Source organism: Diabrotica virgifera, chromosome 3 (assembly GCF_917563875.1).
Source record: "Diabrotica virgifera virgifera chromosome 3, PGI_DIABVI_V3a".
NCBI classification, from domain to species: Eukaryota; Metazoa; Arthropoda; class Insecta; order Coleoptera; family Chrysomelidae; genus Diabrotica; species Diabrotica virgifera.
In genome coordinates this window covers 73,052,257-73,064,836 of record NC_065445.1, presented here as the reverse complement: position 1 = coordinate 73,064,836, position 12,580 = coordinate 73,052,257, and the positions used below count along the sequence as shown (strand labels likewise).

Here is a 12,580-nt window from a genome sequence, read left to right as displayed (position 1 = left end):
AATTCTGAATCCAAATTGCAAAAAATGTTCATCTTGAGAAATTATGACAAAAATGTTACTTGGTTTCTTAATGTGTAAGTGATTTATCCTGCATTGCAAAATAATAACATTATAATTTGTTTAATGTTACCCACGGTCTGTGATACACTGTTGAATGACTTCATTAACACAAATAGAAAAAAAACAAACTTTAGATGTACAAACACATGTTGAAAATAAGGTAACAAACAGGCCAGATACATAAAAATAAAGAATATTTTTAAAAGAGAGAACAAACGGTCACAGAATAAAGAAAAAGAAAAATTTGGTCATCGTACACGAATACTTCCTACATACATAGCGTTAGGTTTTACAGAGTCAGTTTTTTGGAAGAAAATAATTTGTAAATTTTTGGCAGCATATGTTTTTATATTAAAGAAAAAATCATACTATTTTAAAAAGTATTTTCAATACATAATTTACAATCACTTTCCCCCGAATATCATTTCTTAAAAAAGGAGTTTTAAAACAATATGACACCCCTTTTTACGACGCCTCTGTTTCCTATATAAAATTATCAGTAATCCAAAAACGAATTTAATTTAAGAAGCAAATAATATCAAAATGTGTAGCTTGTAATCAAAACGTGTTTTAAAGATTACATAAAAATTTTATTCATTAATATACTGCCCTCCTAAGCCAAACGGGCGTATCTCAAATTTTTGTTATTTTCTGTTCTTTTCACTTTAGTGTTGCTATGTACTAAGCGGAACATAGTACTAAGCGAAAAAGCCGTATCTCAACTTGAAACAGGCTAAAAACGCTAAAAAAACGCACATCTCAATAAATTGTTCAGATCGTAAGCCAAAAAGTCATATCTCAAGTTACTTAGCAAAAAAGGCCTTTCTGTGAGTTAAGGCACTTTGTTTTAGAAACAGATAACCTGAAATAACAACTTTCCTTAGCGAATATGACCTATCTCTGAGATATGCCTAATTCGCTAAGGATTGTAACATGTGCCAGATGGCGAGGTGGGCGCGAGAGTACCTAACTCAGCTGATTCATTTTCATTTGAGTCTCATGAAAGAGACAACTCATTTCGTTACACATTGAAAAATGAAAATGGAGAATCTGTAATAGTGTGTAAATTTTTTTATAAGCGCTTCGGGCTATGACAAAGTATTCCGGAACATTTTCAAAATCAACAGAAACTCTATAGTTCCTCAAAAAAACTCAAGATATACGAAAGAACCTCACAACAAGATTAATAGCGACCTAATCAAACAGCACATTAAATCTTGTGGACCCTCGATCGCTCATTATCGCAGGGAGCATGCTCCTTATCGTTTATATCTTACCAGCGAATTGAGCTTCACTTGTATGTTTAAAGACTTCAAAGAAAAAATCCTTCTTTTGTGTGTTCATATGAAAAGTATAGAAAAGTAACTAAAGACATGAATATTATATCAATAGTTAAACTTGGCCACGAGGAGTGCGAGTTGTCAGGAATTTAATGAACATGACAAAACCCATGACAAAGAAAATCTGGATGAGTCATGTGAGAGTTGCACTAAATGGAAAGCTCACAAGGAAAAGTCAAATAAATCAAGAAAATTATACAATGAAGACAAAGAAAAGGAAGAAAATGTAAAGTCTATAGTTTATTGCGTAGACATGGAAAAAGTAATGGTGCTTCCCAGGTTAAAGATGTTTTAATCTGCCATATTTACACATAGAGTATATGTGTACAATGAAACATTTGTACCAGTGGGAAAAAAGAAAAAACATTTCAAACCTTTTGCTACTGTGTGGCACGATGGCCTGTTTGGTAGGACCAAAGACGAGTTAATCAGTACTTTTAACCAATTTCTTTTGTTTAAAAGGGATGTGGAAAACATAACTATATGGTTAGATAACTGTTCATCTCAAAACAGAAACTGGTCCCTATTTTCTGCTTTGTTGTACCTAATAAATTCAGATGAAACAAATACTTCACAAGTAGCTTTAAGATATTTTGTACCAGGCCATACAATTATGTTAGCAGATTCGTTCCATCACAGAGTGGAGCTGTCCATGACACGCATGGGGAAGAGATTATGACTTTACAAATTTTGTGACCGCAGTCAAAAATGCATCAATTGGAACTGATGTTCATGCCATGGAATTAAAAAACTTTCTTGTTTGGGATGACTTCTCATCTTAATACCAACTCAACAAAATTGTACCACGACCGTACCTGCATGACGTGTCAGAAGTAGTTTTTTTCAAGCGGTAAACAGTCAATTAAATACAAAAATGACTTTGATGAAAAGGAGTACAAGGAAATCAATTTTCTAAACTCAAAAATCACAAAAAACCACATTTTTCCTAAACCGAAGTCTCAAGTAACTTATAAGAGAACATCTACTGAAAAGAAGAACAACATAATCAAAAACCTAAAAGGAATCATAGGAAAACCACAGATGAAGTTTTGGGAAAATTTTCCAGTGTCTGATTAGAACTGTTAATTTGTGGAAAAGTTTTTTTGCTGTAACTGAGTGTGTAAAACATTACATAAAAGGGCTGTTTAATATTTCCAATTTTATAAAAAAAGTTTTGTTATTTAATTAAATCTTTATTGAATTCAGCCTATTGTTGGTCTCTGTACTTTATTAAGTTAATTATTTTGGTAAATGTGTTTAAGTTTCAAGTGTTCAGAAAACTCCCTTAAAACTAATTAATAGTGTTAGCACTAAAAAGGTATCACACTGACTGATTTGTTTTCGATAGAAATGCCCTTTTCGATTAGTGAAATTTATGGCTTATACTAAGCAAAAAAGGCTTATCTCATTGTTTGGTTATATATACTAACAAATTTTAAAAAATTCAGTAATCTTAAATATAATTGTATTATAAAACACACAAGGCAGTTAAAATTGAAAAATACTGAAAAAGTGTGAGTGCTGATGAAACTATAACAAAAATGCGAATTGCGAAAATTTAGGTTTTTTGAGATACGCCCTTTTGGCTAAGGAGGGCAGTATAGTACTTAGTGTAAGTGAAATTTTAATAGTAACTTCTTTAGGATTGTTCCATTAACCTTGGAACAAGGAACTTACAAATGTTTCATTGTACACATATACTCTATGTGTAAATATGGCAGATTAAAACATCTTTAACCTGGGAAGCACCATTACTTTTTCCATGTCTACGCAATAAACTATAGACTCTACATTTTCTTCCTTTTCTTTGTCTTCATTGTATAATTTTCTTGATTTATTTGACTTTTCCTTGTGCGCTTTCCATTTAGTGCAACTCTCACATGACTCATCCAGATTTTCTTTTTCATGGGTTTTGTCATGTTCATTAAATTCCTGACAACTCGCACTCCTCGTGGCCAAGTTTAACTATTGATATAATATTCATGTCTTCAGTTACTTTTCTATACTTTTCATATGAACACACAAAAGAAGGATTTTTTTTAAGTCTTTAAACATACAAGTGAAGCTCAATTCGCTGGTAAGATATAAACCATTAGGAGCATGCTCCCTGCGATAATGAGCGATCGAGGGTCCACAAGATTTAATGTGCTGTTTGATTAGGTCGCTATTAATCTTGTTGTGAGGTTCTTTCGTATATCTTGAGTTTTTTTGAGGAACTATAGAGTTTCTGTTGATTTTGAAAATGTTCCGGAATACTTTGTCATAGCCCGAAGTACTTATAAAAAAAATTTACACACTATTACAGATTCTCCATTTTCATTTTTCAATGTGTAACGAAATGAGTTTTTTCTTTCATGAGACTCAAATGAAAATGAATCAGAAGCTGAATTAGGTACTCTCGCGCTCACCTCGCCATCTGGCACATGTTACAATCCTTAGCGAATTAGGCATATCTCAGATATAGGTCATATTCGCTAAGGAAAGTTGTTATTTCAGGTTACCTGTTTCTAAAACAAAGTGCCTTAACTCACAGAAAGGCCTTTTTTGCTAAGTAACTTGAGATATGACTTTTTGGCTTACGATCTGAACAATTTATTGAGATGTGCGTTTTTTTAGCGTTTTTAGCCTGTTTCAAGTAGAGATACGGCTTTTTCGCTTAGTACTATGTTCCGCTTAGTACATAGCAACACTAAAGTGAAAAGAACAGAAAATAACAAAAATTTGAGATACGCCCGTTTGGCTTAGGAGGGCAGTATATTAATGAATAAAATTTTTATGTACACATTTTGATATTATTTGCTTCTTAAATTAAATTCGTTTTTGGATTACTGATAATTTTATATAGGAAACAGAGGTGTCGTAAAAAAGGGGTGTCATATTGATTAGAATGTCCATGGACAGAATGGAATTGATCAAAGCCAATTACTGTGTCAGCATATCACTTTGTGGAGTTCCACAAGTGTGATCCGTTTATCATTAAAGCCCTTATCCTAATCTCTTTCAATGTATACAAATTCAATTAAGTTATTACATTACGGTGTCAATTACTATATGCCAATGACATTTTCTTCTTCTTTTGGCATCATAACCCTGGATGGGTTTTTGCCTGTCTGGCTATGTCCTTCCATTCAGATCTCTCTGCCATCTGCTCTGACAATGACTACCAATGTCCCATATATTTTTTAAGAACAAGGACCAAACTCAACTATCAATAGATGATTCCGATAAAATCAAGGTCTCACGATCATCACAACTTTTTTTTGTGAATTTTATGGCCTTGGCCGAGCCATTTAGCCAGATATTTTGTTATTTTAAAAACAAACAAATTTGTTTTTTCAGAGGAATTTTTTTCTGTATTTCTAACTCTAAATACATAAGAAACACACATATTACAATTATTATCTAAATAATACACTGTTTTGGTTGTAAATATTTTTTTGTAAATTTTTATTTTTTTGTATTTTTTTATATTTCTAATTTGTTTTTTTTTATTATTTTTTTATTATTATTTTTATTAATTGTTTTTCTTTACTACGCTAAGACATAAACCCGATTCAACATCTCGGATGTTTACATCTTCTTAGTTTTTTTCTTTTTCTTTTCTTGCTTTTTTCTTTTTTTTTGCTTTTCCTTTTCTCTTTTTTTTATCATCACAACTTAACACTACAAAAAACCCATTGTAAAAATATTTAGTTTTATATTTTGTATCTTTGTAAAAAAATTACCAGCAATAACCATATTGGGACAATTTAGACAATATCTAAACATAGCATAGAGAGGAAACATATATTTCTCCTTAATTCACAGACATCTAATGCCTGGTTGCACCAACAAATCTTAAGCTCCAGCTTAGACAAGCTTAGCTTAGAGATAGGGCAACTTTAAGTCTCACTTATGTTGCACCTTAATTGTTGATTCTTATCAAAGCAGACTTAACAGCATCTAAGTCTTTACTGAGACAAAGTTTAAGATGCAATCCATTGTGGCAAGCTAAAAATTGATCTAAGACTCAATGGTGCAATGAGTATGCTTCGTAAGCTGTGCCTATGGGACATCTTAAGATTAAGATCTGTTGGTGCAACCAGGCATTAGTTACCATAAACAAGTGGTGCTCAAGTGCTCATACTTGTACTGTCTTCAATCTATCATGAAATATTTAGAAGACATGCAATTAACAGGCCTTGCTGATAGATCTATAACACTATCCAGATCCAGACATAACAGATCCAGAATGCAGACCAACTGCAAAAAGCAAAAAATACTCTCCTAAGTAATGCATATCCCGAACATCTAATCAAAATGGTATTCAAATCAAGAGTAAATAAATTTTACAAGAACACCAATAACAACAAAAGCAACAATACCAAGACAATGTATACAACTTTTTGATATATAACAGGTTTAACCGAACAACTAATGTATCTTTTAGCCAAACATAACATAACAGTGATTCATAAAGGCAACAATCTTTTAAATAAATTTTTCACCAACCTGAAGGTGTCTATATTGGGCAAATTAGTCAACTGCTTTAATCTAGAATTCGTTCCCACAAATACTAAAGAATCTTAAATGGAATACTCTACTAGAAGTGATGTGTGCTCTGTGTGAAAACTCTGGGATTATTATGAAGCACTGGTTTTAAGTCATCTAGAATCTAGATTATGGGTGCCAAATAATCTCTCGTTATTCAAAATACTTATTAACACCTTGGCTGCGTTTAGAGATATTTATAAACTTATGATGAGTGCGTTACGAGGCATATAATATATGGGGCTTACAACCAAAAGGCACTAAGTCAGAATTTTAACTTTTGAGATAAATAAATTTGAAAGTTTGAATACTAACTAATCATAATTCATACAGACATAATAAGTTATTTGAAATATTAAATACTTGAAGATTATTCTAAGAGTATTTCAAATAGATACAAGATGCAAGATATAACCTTAAGATAATCCAGACATATGCTCCAACGACTAGCCACTCGGATGAAGAAACTGAAATATTTTATGACGACCTACAAACAGCATTACATACTACACCAGCATACTACACAATAGTTATGGGCGACTTTAACGCGTAAATGGGCTTTAAACAAGATGATGCAGAAGTAGCAATGGGCAAGTATGGCTACGGCGAAAGAAATGAACGAGGGCAAAGACTGCTTAACTTCTTACACCAGGAAAATTTATCCGTGATGAACTCTTTTTTCGATAAAAAGCCTCAGCGTAAATGGACATGGATAAGCCCAGATGGCAGTGTCAAAAATGAGATAGATTTTATCGTAACGAACAGAAAAGAAATAATTAAAGATATTGAAGTACTTAACAAATTTTCGATAGGAAGCGACCACAGATTAATCCGAGCAAGGATACAATTAAATGTCAACTTGGAAAGAACAAAGATGATCTTCAAAACACGAAAGAAGAAATGGATTCCCCCAGAAAACAACGACCTCTATGAAGATATACTAACCAGACATATACAAGACTTAGAAAACGAAATAGAAGACATCGAACTAGCAAATAATCTCATAACGGAGGCACTTAAAGAAACCGAAAGGGAGTGCTGCCCGACGGTCGTGACCCATAAAGAAAAATTAAGCCAAAATACCAAAGAGTTAATAAGTAAAAGAAGACAACTGACGGAAAAATACGACTCCAACTACACAACACTGAAGAAATTAAATAAAGATATCCACCGGTCAATCCGAAAAGACATAAGAGAAAACAATACAAGAGAAATAACTCAAATAATTCAAAAAAACAAAAGTTTAAAAGTTTTGCGGCGAAATACGAATAACATTGGCAACAAAAATATGTACAGAATAAGAAATAAAGACAACAGCATTGCTACGGATAGAACCGAAATCCTTAAGGTTGTCGAATCGTTTTATCGCAAAATGTATGAGAGCACCAACGCAAGGCAAGATCAGCTCCTGTCCAAAATCACAAACCAGGGATCAGAATTAATGCCAGAAGTAACACCATACGAAGTTAAAAAGACACTTTCAGAAATGAAAAATAATAAATCCCCTGGCGATGACGGAGTAGTGATCGAGGCAATCAAACAAGGTGGAAATAAAATTATCCAGGTTTTGGCCAAACTTTTCACCGAATGCATTTACCAAGGAAAAACGCCTTCTCAATGGAACAATGCAGTCATTGTTTTATTGCACAAGAAAGGTGACATAACAGATCTAAAAAACTACCGTCCTATCAGTCTGCTATCACACATATATAAACTTTTCACAAAAATTATCAAAAAGAGACTGGAGGCTAAGTTAGACTTCTATCAGCCTAGAGAACAAGCTGGCTTCAGATCCAGATACAGCACTAACGACCACTTACTGGTAATATAAACCAGCAGAAAATGTTAAAAGCATTGACAGAATGCCGAATAGATTATCGCTATACTAACATGATAAAATATATCTACCACAACGCAACGGCTAGCATAAGACTATCTGATCAACAAACAAATAAATTCTGTATACAGCGAGGAGTACGGCAAGGAGATACCATCTCACCAAAGCTGTTCACAACCCTTTTGGAACACTGTTTTAAGAAGGCAGATCTGAACGAATATGGTATCAACATAAATGGAGAGAAGCTCAGTCATTTGAGATTCGCAGATGACATCGTCCTTATAGCCGATCGTATGGATGATGCAATAATAATGTTGAACAAGTTATATCACGCTTCCTTAGAGGTCGGACTAAAGATTAACATCAACAAGACACAAATAATGACTAATCTGGTGCTAAATCGTAATATTGTTCTGGAATTGTATCTGGAATGAATATTGAGCAGACTGCATCTTATAAGTACTTGGGACATGAAATTCGATTGGGAAGAGATAACCAGACGTGCGAGCTCCCACGTCGCATAGGATTAGCCTGGGCAGCGTTTGGTAAACTGAGCTATGCATTTAAATCGGACTTACCCATATGCCTGAAAAGGAAAATCTTTGACCAGTGTGTATTGCCTGTACTCACTTATGGAGCGGAAACATTAACACTCACAAAAAAGGTAGTGAACAAGATTCGCATAACTCAAAGGGCTATGGAGCGCCAGATGTTGGGTGTCTCCCTGAGGGACCGAATCCCAAAGGAAGAAATACGTCGTAGAACAAAAACAGCGGATGCCGTCGAAAGAATCGCATCGCTTAAGTGGAATTGGGCAGGACACGTCGCCAGATTGTCAGACAACTGATGGACAAAACGTATTGTCGAGTGGAGGCCACGAGAAGAAGCACTACGGAGCAGAGGACGACCACCAACCAGATGGGCTGACGATCTGAAACATATTGTCGGCAACTGGATGCAAGCCGCACAAAACAGAGAAAGATGGAAAGAGCTGAGGGAGACCTATATCCAGCAGTGGACGCGTACGGGTTGATGATGATGATGATTTCACATAGCTTATTATGTCTGTATGAATTATCATTAGTATTCAAACTTTCAAATACATTTATCTCAAAAGTTAAAATTCTGACTTAGTGCCTTTTGGTTGTAAGCCCACCATATGTACCTTATACCCCATTTGCCACTGTGCACTACTACAAAGTCGACCCAGCCAACTGTTAATCTAATATGAGGTCTATTTGTCTCGTAATGCAGCCAAGGTGTTAAAAAATGAACCAAATGCACTACAAAATTGTAAGCATAATTTTGGGTTATATAAAGTCTAGAGCACTTCAATCCCTGTTAGTAGAACCTGGTAAATTACCCTTAAAATATAAAAGGGAATAATCCACAACTAACGGATGGTTTCACAAAGTAAAGTTAACTTGTGGTTTAGAGATAACCACTGGTTACCCTAAAATATGTGTTTCACAATATAAGGTCGGGGCTGAGTTGTGGTTAACTGACAAAAATTTTAACTAGAAGTTAGACTGTGGGTCAAGTGATGGTTTAGATCTTGACCAGAATATCGTAACCTAATTTCGAATTCAGTTTTGTTGACAGGACAGAGTTACAGAGTATAGATAAGTAAATTATTAATTAATTAGATACCTATGAATTTATGTAAATAAATGCTATTAACATTTCAGTGGCCAGTAATTTTTGGATATTTAAATGATTAGCTTCCTGGGGTAATTATTAATATTACACATAGTCTCTTTGTTTGCTACATATTTTTATGTTAACAATTTAATTTTAACGATTCTGGTGAAAGACCTTGAAACAAATATTCCCAAACAAAATTTAAAATTTATAATGTGAAGTAATATACAGTGTGTGTACTTTAGTTAGCCACATATGGGAAACTTTCTTAATTTATTAATCTTACGAAAAAATATACTTCATAATAATTTATATGGTCCAAGATCTAAGATGCGACCATCAGATATCAAATTTTGTCAATCCTGTAGAAAGTATCTTAAAAAAATATGTATTTTTAAAGCAATAATCAACATCAAATATGATTATGTAAATGAAACCACAGGTCTAGCAATGAATACCCCCAACCACCCATATACACACATTTATTTTTCCTGAATCTGCAAAATAAACTCTCTATTTCTATATAAACTCTAATATAAAACAACTATTTTTATTCTAATATCAATTCTAATTTATTGTAATAAAAATCAGTCATAACTCATCTATACCAATCAATGTTTCATACAGTAGGAAAAATGAAAGAATACCCATGAACGAACATATAAAACACGCTGTATTTTCCTGTCACCGTGTCACACAAAAAATTGGCCAGCGTAAGTACATGTAATAATTATTATTACATGTACTTGCACTGGACAATTTTCTTTCTGACATGGTGACAGGAAAATACAGCGTGTGTTTTATATGTTCGTTCATGAGTATTCTTTCATTTTTCCGACTGTATATAAGCTGATAATTCTCCATAAAAATGTTATTTCTGCTGATCATTGTCCAGAATTTCCTACCAACATAAGAAAAATAAAACAAAACTTATGGTCAACTGATCATAACTGAATCTGTGGTTGTGAAATAGCAACTGTCAGTTAGACTATGGGTAAAGGTCAGTTGACAACTAGGGTTAACCACAGATTGTGAAACTGGCCGTAAATGTTTATTAAGCCTTTCATTGCTGACAAAATATGCCTAACACCACCTGGGCGCTAACTTGATTTTTTGCTGTAAACGAATGTTGTGCATATGACGCCTATTATGTGCACAAGTTAAAGATAATTATTATTGTGAATATAGTGAAGTTGGAGGCTTAAATCATAATTTACTAGAATGTCCTACCAATCAGACCCCAGAACTTTGGTATTTACTTTACTTTAATATGGCTAATATTAAATTACACTATAAAATTCCTTTCTATTAACAGTTTGATTGCCGATGGACAAAACAGCCTCCTTCGGTAACTCCGGCTACTCTGTGAGCCTTACTTCGATTATGTGATCTATACTCCGTCCGGAGTAGCTGGCATCATCAAGGCTAGCACACTCCGATCGGATAGTCAGCAATCAACCTGTTAAACTGGTTATTACTGTTGGTAGCATTTCTGATGTGTGCACAATGCTTGGGAGTTACCTACCCCCCTTAAACCTTACCCACTTGAGACAAAAGTCTTTACCTATGGCGTTATGTTGTCCTATTAACATTCTAGCTTAAGAGGAAGTAAAGAATAGTGTCAGTTTTTCAATATGAAAGGAAAGAATTGTAGCTAAACAGAAAAGATTACAGGAAGTACTGTTTGCTGATTCAAAACACAGCAGTACTTTCACTGAATTAAATGAGTGAATTTTTTGGCCCTAATACCAAAAATAATTCACTTGGGCTACGTTTCAGGTTAATTCGCAATTACATCCTTTTAAGTAAGGATTTGACATGAATATTACAGAAAATTTGTAATTGGCAACACTGTGTAGATTGTAGGTTTTGACAACAAATTGATGACAGTTTGTGTATAAAAAGTATTTATAAATAAAAGTTTTGCTGATGTTACTGAATTTCAATTATCAACAATATTGTATGTATATTGTTGACACCTTAATAATATTATTATTTCACTTATAAATACCTATAGAAATAGAAAATCAAAAGTTTATTTGTGTTATTATCAAACTGACTAAATATTTTAACAGAAAAAAAGAAATTACAGTAATATAAAGAATGACATAATGATTTAATTTTTCAGCAAATATATGGATGGTCAAGGCTTTAAGTTAACAATACCAAACATTTACACTATTTAACACTTTTGTGGGGAATTGTGTACTTATTTAATAATGAAACTCAATTATTCAAGAATCCTTGTGGATTCACATTTAATAACACTTATATTTTTATAAGTTACTCTTGCAATACAAAAATGCAACATAGGAATCCATCAAATGAAAGTATTTGTTGAAATAAAAACAAGAAGGAAGACTTTGAGATTATTTTAAGATCATTGAGTAATTATAGAAATACTAAAAACAGTTTACGTTGTAAATGAAAAAATAAAACAAATGAACCCGTCATTATCTCTGAAGCGCTAACTATCTGCGTTTTAAACAAGGTCTAACGTTTTAAGAAGATCAAGATGTAGGAATGTAGATACAGCATGTGATAATGTTGCATAAGTTTGAAAGATTAAAATAGTCCAACTGGAATTAAAACGTTCCTGAAGATTCCAGTAGGTTGATTGATTGTTTAAAACATTGTACATTATGAAAGATGTATAAAAAGATAGTTTATTCTTAAATAAATATAGGTCAAATTTCATTTCGAAAACGTGCTCTTGTCAAGGGTGGGCTATAGAAAAAATAGGAAAAGTTGTAATTTACATCCAACATTATATTTCGTTTGAAATAAAGTATTACCTTTTATTAAATAACTTAACACTACACAAAAACTCTGTTAAAAGCATGAAAAATCATAATACCAAAGTTGCTAACAACACATGACACCCAGACAGATGACGTGACGTAGATATTATTTTCGTTTACAAAAATTGAAACTCTAAACTGTTGACAACAAGGGAAGATATATACAACTTTACACTAGTTAAGAGAGATAGAGAAAGAACGTCAGCATTTATAAACAAATTGAATACGGTACGGTTGGCAGCATATTGACAGTCATCAGGCAATTTTAAGAAAATCACTTTTCTTTGTAAGTCGATTTTATACGTGCTCTGTGGCACTCTGTGGTGAGTCGAATTGTAATTTGCACATACAAATTTTAAATACATATCTTA

General features: G+C 33.1%; 1 protein-coding gene across 1 annotated transcript in view; it reads right to left on the bottom strand.

Moving 5' to 3' along the window:
- The window catches only part of LOC126881131 (forkhead box protein N2-like), a 70,789-nt gene extending 58,445 nt beyond the window's left edge, over positions 1–12,344 (bottom strand). The window contains exon 1 of the mRNA XM_050645192.1: positions 12,204–12,344. The gene's annotated coding sequence lies outside the window, so the exon portion shown is untranslated. The remainder of the gene's footprint in view (positions 1–12,203) is intronic.
- Positions 12,345–12,580: the final 236 nt, after the last annotated feature.